This window comes from Patagioenas fasciata, chromosome 1, assembly GCF_037038585.1.
Source record: "Patagioenas fasciata isolate bPatFas1 chromosome 1, bPatFas1.hap1, whole genome shotgun sequence".
Lineage (NCBI taxonomy): Eukaryota > Metazoa > Chordata > Aves > Columbiformes > Columbidae > Patagioenas > Patagioenas fasciata.
Genome location: NC_092520.1, coordinates 186,687,686 through 186,702,060, shown reverse-complemented (window position 1 = coordinate 186,702,060; position 14,375 = coordinate 186,687,686).

Sequence of the window (14,375 nt, the reverse complement as noted above, 5' to 3'; positions counted from 1 at the left end):
CTTCTCGTAGGAGACAGGATCCAGACGAACCTCTCTAAGGGATGACAGCAGCATTTCAGTGCAGCAGCTCAGGGTCTGGGGTAAGTTGCCGGCTCTCCATGGGTGTCTGTGTGCCCCAACAGACCTTCCAGAATTGGGGGTGGCTCCTGTGGATCCTCAGAGCTGGACAAAATCCAGTTCTCATAGGAAACACCAACAATGAATGCCTTAAAAGCACCTTTGTGGAGATTTTTTCTTTTCAATCAGTTTTTTTGGGTAGAAATACCTCTGAAATACTGCAGAGGCTTTTCTTGCATAAAATGTTCAACATACTGGTATTCATCTCATTGCCTGTGGGAATTGCTCTGTAGCATCCAAGAGCTGTTCATGAGTGGATCTATGACCATGTTCCAGTCTCCTCCCCTGAGCATTCCTGTCTTTTCTCAGCTGTTAACAACTTGGTTAATTTTCTGAGGAGATTAGAAGCAAGGCCTTAACAATGATAAATGCTGCTGAAAATAAAGGGGGTGAATTAAGAAGACAGGCCTAGCAGACAATACCTATTTTACTGGGATTTGGCTCTGCTGAGGAATACTTTCTTGTGAATACGAGTAACAAGTCATCACCTTTTCTATAGACTATAGTGAAGCAAAGCAGCTGCACTATTCTCCATCTCTTCTGAGTATCTGCTCTTTACTTTCTTCCAAATGAGTTCCTTGTAAAAATATCACATTGCAATGCTGCTCGAAGGCTACTTCATATTCTTCTTTTCTTAAAAGAGATGTGTATTCTCTGACATCTGAGGTGTCTTTAATCAGCTCTGAATATGGCCTCATCTTCCACATTGTTTTGCTTGCTAAATTAGAAGGAAATACATAAAAAACCCAGCCCTTAATCTGTATGTTTTTCATTTGAATTGGGGAAATAACTAGCTTTGGGAACAACATCTTAATTGCTGAGATTCTTCTGTTGCCTAAAATATTACTAAAAATGAAGAATTTGGCCTAGTCATGTTTTTAAAAACTTCTTATAAAACCAACAGTTTTACAGAATCTGATTCATTATCTTCAAGCTAACAAAGCACCAACCGTGTCATTATTAACTTCTTGTTCATGATATGGAAGATTTTCAGGCTTGAACTGGTTTTAGTGGCATTTTTCAAACAAGTGAAATACAACCCATAAAAAACCAGAATTTTAACTTCTGTGGAAAATGTAATATTTCACAGTGTTCCATTCCAAATCAGGATAAAAACGTAAAATCAGATTGTATGTATGCTGAAGTACTATGACTTTTTAATATTGGAACATAATATTTTACATAAGGACATTACGCAATATTATATATGAAAAATATCATATTCAAACATAGTCTAGCGTTAATGCGTAGATCGAATCAAAATTACAGTTGAATGAAGGATTTTATCTCATAAAAATGAGACATTTTCTCCACTTGTACTTGATTAAATTTAACCAATTTAAATAAGTTATCTGTTAAAAATGGAGAAACATGTTTTACTAACACTTAAAAATTAATAAGACTATAGCCAGAAGGTGTTTAATAAAAAAACTTTCTGATCAATTTAAAAGTAAAATAATCATCAAAATAACTGCTCAGCTGCAAGTTTCAAGATATATTTTGAACATGTGGATTGAAATAGGCCACAATTTTTTATGTGGACAATTTAAACTGGTAAGACTATACCTTTCAGTTTCAAAAGGGGCAGCAGCCAAAGGCAATTATTATATCCAATGTTGCTTTAGGGAGCCATGTAAGCACTGTTGAACGTATTGAACTGATTTTAAGGAAAAGGCAAGTTATTTTCCTTCCCTCCACAAGCAGATCTGCCTTTCAGAGCTCCAGAAGGCACAACACTGTAGCTCTGTTACATCTGTCCTATAAAATTCCTCACAAACAACAAGCATAGGAGCTGTGATGTATAAATACATCCTATGAGAGTCTGTTGGGGTGAAGCACAAGAAGCAGGATACAGAAGGATGTTCAGCAGGATCAAGGAATCATTGTAGGCTCTGCTATTCCTCAGTGTAAAGTACTAGAAAAGCAACATCTACAAAGGTTGTTTGAGTTATAGTAGTGGATCAGTGGCAAAATAGATTCACTACTGCTCCTGCAAACTGTGATGAAACTTCTTCTGTAGACCTTTATGAGAAATTCCACATTCACTCCCCCCCAAAATTAAGCAGGAGGGTATCAATAGTCTCAAATATTAATAACCTAGTTGAACCAAACTATATAGTTCACTTCAATTTTTAGTTTTAAAATTAAGTATTTTTTATAATTATTTTAAAAATTTTCCTGCAAGTGAGAAGATTGTAAAAATAAAAATGTTATAAATATTTTTACTTGCTATAACTGTGTTCACGGACAGGTGGTATTTTATATGTGCAATAATCTAAAGAGTTACTAGGTTGCTGCCAGAGCAGCTCCATTCTGCTAGGTCTGAAAAGGAAGATGGAAAGCAAGATCCTCATGGTTCGGGTTTGGATTTTGCAAGTTCTATACCACAAATTTAGGAAATTTAGGAAAACGCTGATGGAAATTGAAAAGGATATTTGGTTTGTAGAATGAAAAATATCACAATTGCTGAAAGGCAGGGAATCTGTAAGTTTACACAGAATTCACCCACACTGAAAAAGAAGAATATGTGAAGACTCAGCAGCACCTCTTCTGTGACATCGTCTAGCCTTAAAATGAACTTTATTTTGGACAGAGAGCTGCAGAAAAATTGTGAAACTGCTACAGAGGAGCAGCAGTGAGTGGGTTAGTAGAAAAGGGGAATAGGCAGCAGGCAGGGAAAGCGAAGGCAAAGATAGACATATATAAAAAATATATAATATTTATTATATAATATCTGTTAAATAATATAATCCTACCCCTTACCTGCCACATAGCATTGTGGAGGATCTGTGGGCATCCCCAGGGCTTGAAATTGCTATTTTGCAGCTATTTGAGTTCTTACTCAGTTTGCTATTTCTTCATGTTTCTGACATAGAGTGTCTAACCCTGTACAGCTTTGGGAACTTGTTTTCTAATGAGTGATGGATAGGTTCCTAAAATTTCAATAGGTTTATTACTTCAGGGAGAAGTGCACATGCATTTCCATATTAAAGGACATATCAGAAGTACTGTAAGTTAAAGCGTAGCAAGACCAAAGTAGGCATTGAATGGGCAGACTTCTCTAAAGGACTTATTTTTCTTGCTGAAACATCAGATCACACCAGCTTCTGTTCTTGCTTGGTGTAAGGCACTTTTAAACCATATTGGCAGGATAAAGAACTTCAGTATTGTTTGGAATAGATCCCATACCTCTTTAAATATTGCATCTAACCAAAAGAATATTTCTATAACAACAACGTTGTATTTCTTCCACCCTCTACTCATCTCCAGAGCCAAAATATTTGTTATGTGATGCTCTCCAGCTCATTCTGCTATCAGCAACGCAGAGCCGTTACAGCAGTCAGATGTAATCTGCTTTATCACCAGCAAAGCAGTTGCCAGGAAAATTTCATACTACTGCGATTTTAATATTAATTGAGTGAAAGTGTCCATGGTATTTGAAACATATATTGATTTTCAGTCCCAAAGTTGTATTTTCAAACATAAAATTTGGGTGGCTTACTTAGCAATTTTGGTTTGTTGAGCAAGTGCATGCTTTGCACAACTTATGTATGTTGACTATGAAGCATCAAGGTAACATTAGTATCAAGTAAATTTTGCAGCCAGGCACGTTTAGCCAAAAGCCAAACTTTTTAGCTGATTTTAATTACATGTTGAATTGTTATAGAATTATCTGTGGCCAAAGGGAAAACTGTGATCATTGAGCCTTAGCTCTGAAATATCTAATGACCTTTCCTGTGCCAATGCACCCACTTGTACTGTATTCCCACGACTCCCTCTGGTGGCAACTTCTCCATCCCAGATGCCGGATGGCATCTTCCCTGTTTTTTACTGATGCTACGCACGGGTTAGTGGCACGCTGGTGGAGTCTCAGCTCATCCAGGCATTGGAAATACAATTAAAGTTTCTGCTGGAGTTATATCATCTTTTTCTTACTTTTTGCTATGTATCTAGCAATTCAACTCAATAAACAAACTTCTGTTAAGTCCCCATAATTAAAAGACCACCAAAAAAAAGGTTAATTTAAATAAATATTTTGTAAAAAGAAATAATATTTCTGGTTTATATACTTCCCTTTCACATAGCCCACAGCTGTATAAACACCTCACAAATGCACCTGATTTGCACCAGGGCAGGCTGCTGAAGCAAAGAGCAGGTCACAAATCCAAAAATAGGGAGCTGTGGCCTAAAGGAGGCAAGTGATTTGCCCAGTTTTACGTGACAAGTCAGTGTCATGTTGGGAAAATTAAACCTGGATTTTCTTCTCACCTAGGACAATTTACACCGGCCGATTATTTAAAGGTACAACTTCAATGTCTGCTAACTCACATTTTCTTTCAAGAGTTTTAGTTTCCAGGTATTGGAGACAGAATCGCTGTCTGCTGCCATCCCTGCCAGACCATCCCTCACTACCTGCTGCCCAGGCACGTAGCAATGGAGCCTGACAGCCTCTGTGTGACCAAAATCCTGGCAAATGTGCTAGGAGTTCAATGACAGGATACCCATTGTTGTCCAGTCATCTGACTTCATGAAAACTGATTGGTACCAAAATGATCTTACATAATTAAGGCACTTTAATGGCTGCTAAAATCCTTTATAAACATTGCATTGCAGTTTTTTCTCTTATAACTTGTCCTTCCTTGTGCATATTTGACCTCACTTTCATCAAGTAATACAATTGTAGCAAAAAATATAAAGCAAGAGAAACTACAGATTTTGAAGCAAAAGTGATTATCTTCAAACTCACTAGCTGAGAGACAAAAATATTTCTGTTTATCCTGCTGTCAAATCAACTGTGTTTCGTTTGTTGCTTACACAGATCAGTACCAGGGGTTTTCACAAGGACACTCACTGTGTTGGTAAGTCACACTCCATACCCACACCAAACATGTAGCTCCTTCCCTTGTCATGAATAAATCATCGTAGCTGAGTACATAAGAATGATGCACAAAAGCAGCATGACTGGTCCAAAAGGCAGAAGGATACCATGATATGTCTGAGGAATGAAAGGAGAATAAGATATGAAGCACCGTAATGCATGATGATGTGCTGGTGATCAAAATAGAGTAGCCTGCCACTAAAGAATGCTGTGTGCATTACTGGGATACTGGGAGACTAAGGAGGTCTCTTATGTCACCTCTGCTAAACAGGATCCTGCTATTTTTAACACCTTAATTCAAGTTAGAATTGAGGTCTCTCTTTCAGACAGGCATACCTCCCTGCCTATGTATACGTAGACAATATATGTGACATAATTTTCTATTGCCTCGAATGGAAATTTTTATTCAGTGATTTCTTATTCCAAGGCTGTTCTTCTGAAGAAAGGTGGTTTTGTCTACATGATCCTAGTGAATTCATTATGACTAAGGCTCTGGTCTTTATCCTGTAAGTGCCTATGCATGAGCATTTTATGCTTGAATTTTATTTTTCTAGCTGAATCATACCTATTGCAGCTCCCATGAAATGGAGGCATGCCTGCCCCTGGTGATGTGGAATCAGAATAAGGGTACAAATGGAAGCACACCAGTCCTGTCCCTGTCTGAGAGAGAAGAGTAAACCCTTGCAACACTTCTTGCTCTGTTTAGGTTTGCCCTGTATTATAGGTTCTTAGAGTACACTGACAAAGATAATACAAAAGAATGAGGCCTGCCCACCATAAAAATTCATTAACACCGCAGGCCATTCTTATCCCAATGTCATAACAATTTGGCTGCATTTCTCCCTCTAGAGAATTTTTCTTCTTTGCCCAAGTGAATCTTCTTTTTCTAGCCACAGAGCAGATCAACTACAGCAGAGCTACCTAAATCACCTGTAAACCAGAGCATTCTCCTGCTATGGGGACAGTGTGGATTCAAACACCTAGGGGCTCTGGAAAGGGTAGAAATCAGTGTCCTGGGTAAGTGCTCCCAAATGTCAGCTCTAAGTAGGACATGTCAGCTAATGAATTAAACAGCAATATTCCCTGCAAAACCTCTGGGTTTTGTCTCAGGAATTCAATATTGGGGTGCGCTAAACTGAACTACTCTGTTCGGTGTTGAGTTATTGATGCCGCGCTCTGTGAAAGACATGAACCAAACAGAGAAAACAGAGTAACAACGAGAACAATGCAAATCCATAACTTAGAAGAAAGGTTATGGAAGAGTTTGGGTTGTTGGTGGAGGTCATGATTAGAAACCTGGGTACCTCAATGACTGACTGTGGCTAAGTAAGAAGGATTTGTTATCGATGTCTGTGGTGGTAAGACAATAAACGGTAGCCTTTAATCAAAGAAAGGATGTTAGGCTGGACGATACGATACATTTTCCTGCAGCAAGGTAATTATGTACTTGTGCTGGTTTGACTGAAAATGGGTTAATTTTCTTCATGCAGTCAGAAACCTTTCTTTTTCATAGCCAGCATGCTCATTATTTGGACCTAGTTTGAGAACAAGCAGATAACACCCCAGTACAGAATTAATGTTTCTAATTGCTCTGGTCCGAGAGCCAAGGACATTCTGAGTGCTCTACCCACAGGTGTGAGGCATCGAGGAAGGGGGGCATGGATGGGGCAGAGCTTGACTGACATCCAGTCTGATCAATAAGAGTATTCCATCCCATTAGCATCATGCCTCGCATATAAGGAGTCCAGGCCTTCTGGGTGGTCCTGCTCTTTCGAGAGGGATCAGCTTTAGGACCAGGTGTGGCATGCTGGGATTGGCTGCTCAGTTGTGGACAGAGTTTGTGAGGAATTGTCTTGAGTATCTTTTATTACTGTTTTATATATATATATATATGTTTAGTAGTAGTGTATTAGTATTTAGTTATATGATTAAACTGTGTTTATCTCAATCCAAGTTTCTCCCTTCCCTCTTGATTCTCTCCCCTATTGGGGGGGCAGAAAGAGGGGGTGAGTGAACAGCTATTGTGGTTGTATTGCTAGCTCAAGTTAAACCATAACAGTGCTAGAACAGCTCACCTGGGAAGACAGTAGAGTGTTCATCACCAGAAGTCCTGAGCAACAGGTCAGATGCAGATACAAACCCATCTAGATGGAGCAGAGGGTTAGATGACCTTCAGCTCTCACTTTCAGTGATATTTTTGCAGTGGACTAGACAATCTCCAGAGGTTCCTTCCAACCCCAACCATTCTGTGATTCTGTGTCAGGATTCTCACAGCACATGTAAGGAGTAAACCTCTGAGGTGGGAAGGCATCCAAACTCTGGACTGCCATAGGTGTTCATCGGGAAACAGGTTCTGCACATGCCCAGCTGAAGTAGTTGCTTGTATTTAGGTGCCTGAGGAACTTTCAGACTGACCTTGCAAATACCTCCAGAATAAGGCAAGGGCAGAGATGCTCTCTGGAAAGATGTATTGGACACAAAGTTTACAGCTGAGCACAGTAATATCCATTCGCAGCATATTGGTATGTGACCAACAGGGAATTTTAGACTTCAGTGAAGCAGAACTAGCTAATAATAACAATTGCACAGTTAATTTATGGGTGTAAATTTGCATAGGTTCCTCAGGGCCAATGAGGTCAAGAACCCAACTAATTTTCCCAGTTTTGTGGCAAAATCATGCAGTTATGTATTCCAAGATATACAGTTAACTCTAGAGAGATAACGTCTTACTCAAGCAGTAAATGTGTACAGCTCAGGTTTAAATACGGTATAACTCAAGCACAAACTTTTTTCCGTAGCTGAGTATTACAAATTATCCACAGCCAATCTGTTCCACCTTTTCTTCCTGATCTGCTTCTCTAGTAACTGGTCCAGCATTTACCCTGAATGTTTGAGGCAGCTCCTCTCTCAAATTCTCCCTGAGTTCAACTGTCTGAATGAACAGAAAACATAACTATTTACTGTTCATTTCATGACCTCCTCAACTACCTCCATTTTTAAATACAATAAACACTGGTGGTGCATTCTTATTGCAGTATCCAGGATTACATACTCCTAACTAGTCATCCTGATTCATCTGAGGTTTTATGTACACAGCTCGCTGAGCCATTAGCTGTCAACACACTGTTGGGTAAAAGTACTTATTAGTGGATCTCAATTTTGGTACAGAAACTTGTAACTGTAATGAAGACATGTAGAATATCATTTGGGTGATACCCTTGTTCTTCAGTTATTTTAATCATCAAAAAGTGATGTGGAATTGATATAATTAATATTGTTCATGTATTTTCTTTCAGCGTTCACAGCATTTTATTAGTGTTGAACCAAGAGGCAGTAAAGAAGCCCTGCAGAATCCAACAGAACAGCACAGCCAGGAAGGAGAGTCTATCTCCTTTCCCTGTGCGAGGTCCTGCTGCCACCCCTAGGAGCCTTGCAGCAGCGTTGCCTGGAGCATGTGCAGTACAAAATACCCCCTGCTTTCAACTGAGGTGAAACAAAGTACGGGCTCCACGAACACACAAAAAAGCATCCAAACCTGTGATACAGGGAAAGTATGTAATTTAAATGAGAAATGGATGAACTAAGCAGGAAAAAAGACAGAGTCCGTGTTATACTGCAGCTGTTACACCTACTGTGTGTTGGAAGCCCGTATGTTGAAAAATGCTTATTTCTCCCTGGTAATGAAGCACTAACCTTGTGACATTACACCCCAGCCGCTACTTCTATCCCCCAGCCCATGTCTCCTCACCCCCACATCCCTTCTCCTTCTCTTTCCTTGCTGTTCCCTCAGCCACCCTCAGTGGTTGGCTGCTGGAGGGCCAGGGCAGGGCAAACTTCTCATTCCTTCTAATGTAGCAATGTTATCGAGACACTCGACAGGGGGTGATTTATTGATATATTGCAAAAGCATGTGCTTTTGCTAACAGGTAGTTAAATGATTAAAGGCAATGTTTTCTGTCCTGTAAACTTGCTTGTTGGATCTGCCTGGAAGAAACAATGAGCACAGAGTGGAGAAGGCTTCAACCATCTTTTTTTTTTTTTCTTTATAAAAGGTCCCATCACTAGTTTATCAAATTTGCAGGATCGTATTTATATATAGGCTGATTCTGGGAACAGTCTTTGCTTGTTTTTGTGGTCAGATAGGAGCAAAATCTGCTTCCCGTGTGTATGTTTTTCCATCTACCAGCGTAACTTGTTTTTTTAAAGTAGTCCTTTTTTCCTCATCTTCTTTTCTGTTTTTCTCCAGTGTCTGGATATTTTCCCTTTTCACTGACTGCAGTGTTTTCCATGTACATTTTGAATCTATTTCTTCTTAAACTCCTTGGTGATTTAATGAAATTCATATGCCTTTGATTTCTTTCCAGAATCCTGGCCTAAAACATATTTCCTATCCCCTCTTTGATGTTTTGCTTTAGGAGAATGTTCTTTAGGTAGACTATTCTTAAATGGCACCCTCTGTGGAGACTCTATTCCTTTCCTTAAGTACATTTTAAACTCCATTTTAACACCGCACTCCAGTATTCACCTTTAATGCCACCCCGCTTATCACATCCATGTAACGTTTGCCCGTAGTGTTTCACTGAGTTGTAATGAACAGGATATCTGACAAACACCTGATGATTTGCATGCAAGCAATTTCTCCTGAAATCACACCCTATCTGAAACAGAACTAACTTTGCTTCTTTATGAATAAGCAAACTTGGCTCCAAGCTGAGATAACAGGTTCTCTTACCAAATTTCTAGTAAGAGCATTGCAACTCTGCAGGGAACCCTAAGGAGAGACACCCTCCCGGTTCCTTCAGAGTCTTTATGGAGCCTGGAGAGAGCTGAGCTCCTCTGAAGCCTCCTAGACCAGCTCCTAGGTGGGAAAGGCAGGATGGAGCAGCCATGGTAATCAGTGCTGCTTCTCCAAGCACAGGTGCTACTCCTCATGTGGTCACCCTCCTCTCTGCTGGTGTCTCACTGTTTTTGATTCATAGGAAGGTCAAATATTTCAGATGAGAATCTCACCAGAGATGACTAAATGTTTCCCTAACATATGCATCCCTCAGTAGCCTGCTACCACTATAATTTGGGCTGTTTCAGCCCTGAAGACTTATTCTGAAATAGTCTTTTCCCCGGGCAAGCACCTCCCCAGTTGAAGAGTTCAGAGCACCCAGGCAAGGGCAGACAGGTCACTGAGTGCTGCTCCAGAGGCACCTCCAGGGCTGAGGCATTTGACATTATTTTGCTTATGTTTCCCACTACAAATCAAGGCGACACTTAGGAAATTAATGTATAAAGCTCTTTATTGCACCACTACATCCCATTAGCAGTTCAGAGAGCAGCTGTGAACACTTGCTTGCCAAAGCCTCCTATTGACTTAGTGAAAGCACAGAGAGCTTAATCGAACCATACAGACAGGTTTTTAAATCTTTTTCCCCACACCTTCTCACTTTTTCCTCCTTTGTGTTACTGGCTTTGGCTTCTTGTAACCTAGCAGAGATGCGCTCTCCTTAGCAGGACAGGGCAAATCCATCAAACTCTAATACTCTGCCCTGTTTGAAGCCATTCGAGAGACAGCACACAAGAAATAAAGCTTTGTATTGTGGTTTTCAGTAAATAAAAACACATCAAAAAGGGTGTCACAGAGGCACTGCACTGAATGTTTTATGTTTTGAGGGGATAGTATCTACATATTCTCTTTAACAGAATATTTTCTGTGCACTTTGAACAGAATGCATTTATTGGTAGAGATCATTTTTCAAATATAATTACTATTGGAATTGCTCATAGTATTAGTTTTCATAAATTCATCCAGTTACAATTAATATGTGCCTTTCAAGGACCTAAAAGGGAAGGCATTCAATATTTCTTGTCTCTAATTTTAGTATGATCTGATTTTCCTCTGGTTGCCTTTGCAAACACCTGGGGCCAGCCATATGAGTAAATTAGATTGTGCTAAAATGCATATTAATGAAGCTCAAGCAATGGTTCCCTAAAGGGACAGTAAAACTATATATAGCTCCCTTTTTTCCCCTTTCCTGGTTAATGTGCCTTTCAACACATTTAGATGCTAGTAAAATCATGCCATTTTGGAACAGCCAAAAAATACAAATAAACTGTTAAAACAAAAACTCAGAAGCACATTTGTTGAAAGTATATAAATGATCACTCCTTTTAATATTTGCATTTTAAAATTATTTCCTATTAAAATGGATTTTCTTTTAATTGACTTATCCTATGAGAAGAAGTTAATATCAAGACATTTGGGTTAGAAACAATTGGCATATTTGTTAATTGCCTACAGTGATCTCTGCATTTTCCTTTCCATAAAAAACCCATAGTGCTCATTATAATGGATAGCAGTGGAGGGTGACAACTGATTGTCACGTGTGATCCTCAGTGTAGAGAATGAAATAAGAGAGTTTTGGAAAAGGACACTGCAATAAAGCCCAGTTTCTCAGGGAAGTGCCGTGGTTGCCTGTAATTGGGGATTGTCTACAGCAGCATCTGGGCCAGGAGGGAGGTTTTTCGGTGAATCACTGCTGACGACACCTTGGTTCACACTACAGTGGGGTCACAGGGCGCATGCACCAGATTCATTCAGGAGAAACTAAACTGGAAGACAGACCCCACAGGCACGTTGAAAGGGCATCACCTGCTAATGTGCCCTCTGCTCATAGAAGGAAATTAGATTAAGTCCAAAAGAGAAACCTCCTAAATATGTGGGCACTGGCTCCTCAACATCATCAGTTTCAAACCAGGCAGATGCAAAGGAGACTGCCTGGATGGGTAGGGAAGTCCAGCTTATCATACCAGAAAACAATTGGTTTGGTAATTAATTAGACCAGAGGCTTAGGGAGGATGTGACTCAGTGATTAACAACAGGAAGGGCAAAGAACTACCAAGTCACAAAACAAACTGACACAAAAACAAGTGAGTATTAATTGCTCACATCCTAGAAATTAGAAGGAAGATGATCTAAACACAGATCTTAGTATTAGAACAAAGAGCAAAACAACACTGAACTTTTGGAACAACCTTTTGACTGGAATATCATGGTTTAGGGGAGCTCCAAATGCTTTTAAAATACAGTTTATGGAAGGAAGTGTATAATATAGCTGCTTTTAAGTGTAGGGAGCAGAATCTAATGGTTTAATCTGTTAGAAAGCAATGTTTCATTCCTAAGGATTTTCAAAGCACTGATGTAAGTTCAAACTGCATTTTAAGTAGTTTCAAGTAATTTTAGGTGCTTTTGAGTGTATAAAAAAAAAAAAAAAAAAAAAAGAAGAGCAGAAAAATACACAGATTACTTCTCCCAGGAAAAAAAAAAAAAAAAGAGCAAATCTGTAGGATAAGGAATAATGTCTCTATTAAACTTGAATTGGATGGAAGCATTGAAAGTGGCATATTCGTTAATTACCTTCAGTAATCTCTGCATTTTCCTCTTTGTAAATACTGTAGTGCTCATTATAATGGATAACAATTAGAAATAGTGTCATTGCAAACAGTGCAGAGGCCATGTAACTGCAGCTTGTGGCTCTACAGGCCAGTTAACAGTCCTACCTATTTATGCATTTATTTTTATTGCACGATGTGAGGCACATCAGAAGAGACAATCAAGAGCAGAGACACTCAAAATCAGTGGCTACCTCTCCAAGTGTTGCCTGTCAGCAGGGGCTTTGCCAGGCATGATTTTCAATTAGAAGGAGGAGATGTGGATTCTGGAAGCACTCACATAGTTATTAAGGTTTTCATTTTCTCCCGAGCACCCCTTCAGAGGAAACAATTGAAAATACAGGATGAGAGCTTTCTCTGTATTTAATGAAAATTTACTTTCTCCATTCTACTCTTCTTTCCCAGTGAAATGAAATTTTTGAGCATGCCAAAGCCTCACTTGTTACTTTAAAAACAGCATTCAATTTTACAGCTGTCGAAGTTTCATTCTGACTGTTTTATTATTCCTATTATTGGCTTTCTTCCTCCACTACTTGTGCTAAATTTCTTTACCCTCAGATACCCACCTGTTTGCTCTTCCCTTTGAAGACAATCCCAGCCTCCCTTCCAGAATTACCCCTTTGCCACCATGGGCAACATTTGGAGCCTGTTGGTTTCCAGCAACATGAACTGCAGGAACGACCATCCCTGCTACTGCCATCCTCTCCCTCCCCACTGCTATTCATCCCTAGGAGCAGGCAAAACACATCTGTCTTCTCCTGAGGCTGAGCAACAGTGCTTGAGGTGGACTATCCTGGTAGGAAGTGATCATTCATTCCCATTGATTGCTCTGGACACCCAGGACATGGTCAAAGCTTGACTTACGTAAGACTATCCACCCTTCATGTGGATAAAACTGGAACTAACACTGTCACATCCAAGAGGTAAAGATTTTGTGAAGGCTTTCAAGTCACTCACCATGAAATAGGCAGCCAGTCAGAACAAAAATCACGCAAATGTAGGTGCACAGGCAAAGGATGCTCTCATTCAAAAATGGTCCAGGGACACTACAAAGGAAAGTCTGTAATTTCAGTATGATCCCCTAGGAAAGGAACATTAATTCAGGGCCCCTGGAGAGTTTCCTGAGACCTCTGCTTTTATTCTGTAACCATAGGAAGGTTCAGCTAGGCTCTGAAAAATCAAAATGCCAAACACTAAGTTAGTGCATATATTAATAAATGCAGAATTAGAAACTAAAGGGAGAATTGTGAGAAAGCAAGGTTTGGCTAAGATATTGTGACTACAACAGACAGTGCCTTTCTATAAAAGTAATTCCAGGTCAGTTAACCTGCTCTTAGAAAAATTAAATCTTACGCATAAAATATGCAAGACCTTTAACTTTTCATCTTTGATGTTTTAATTGTATGGTAAAACATTATTTTGTTAAAGTAATTTTGTGCATTTAACTTTGAAGCATTTTCCAAAAGTCAATGACATGTGTTTAAAATATAGCACATCAAAAGATATTTCCATCAACATACGGCAGTTGTCATAAACAGCCTTAATTTCCAATCTAAATTACTGATCTATATATATGCAGACAAATTAATGCAATGGAAAATTATAGAACCCAAACTGTATACTTATTTATTGCAACATGTTTCACTTACATCTCATCTGCCATTCATACAAGGTTACTTCAAGTTTTGTAATTTTTTTTTTCCCCTTTTCATGCTCAAATTGAGAGGGAGACGTGTCTCCAAATGTTCATAACTGAGTTGAAAAACAAATTGAGGACTAATCTGTTCACTGGAATATTATTTCCTATATATCATACATTATAGCTACATTTAAACCGTCACCACCGTGTTCAGCTCTTTGAGACTTTAAGTGAACAGTAAGTAAAACTGACCTTTTGGATTATGTCCGGCTGGTTTTGAATCAGCCAGCCCTACAAAGT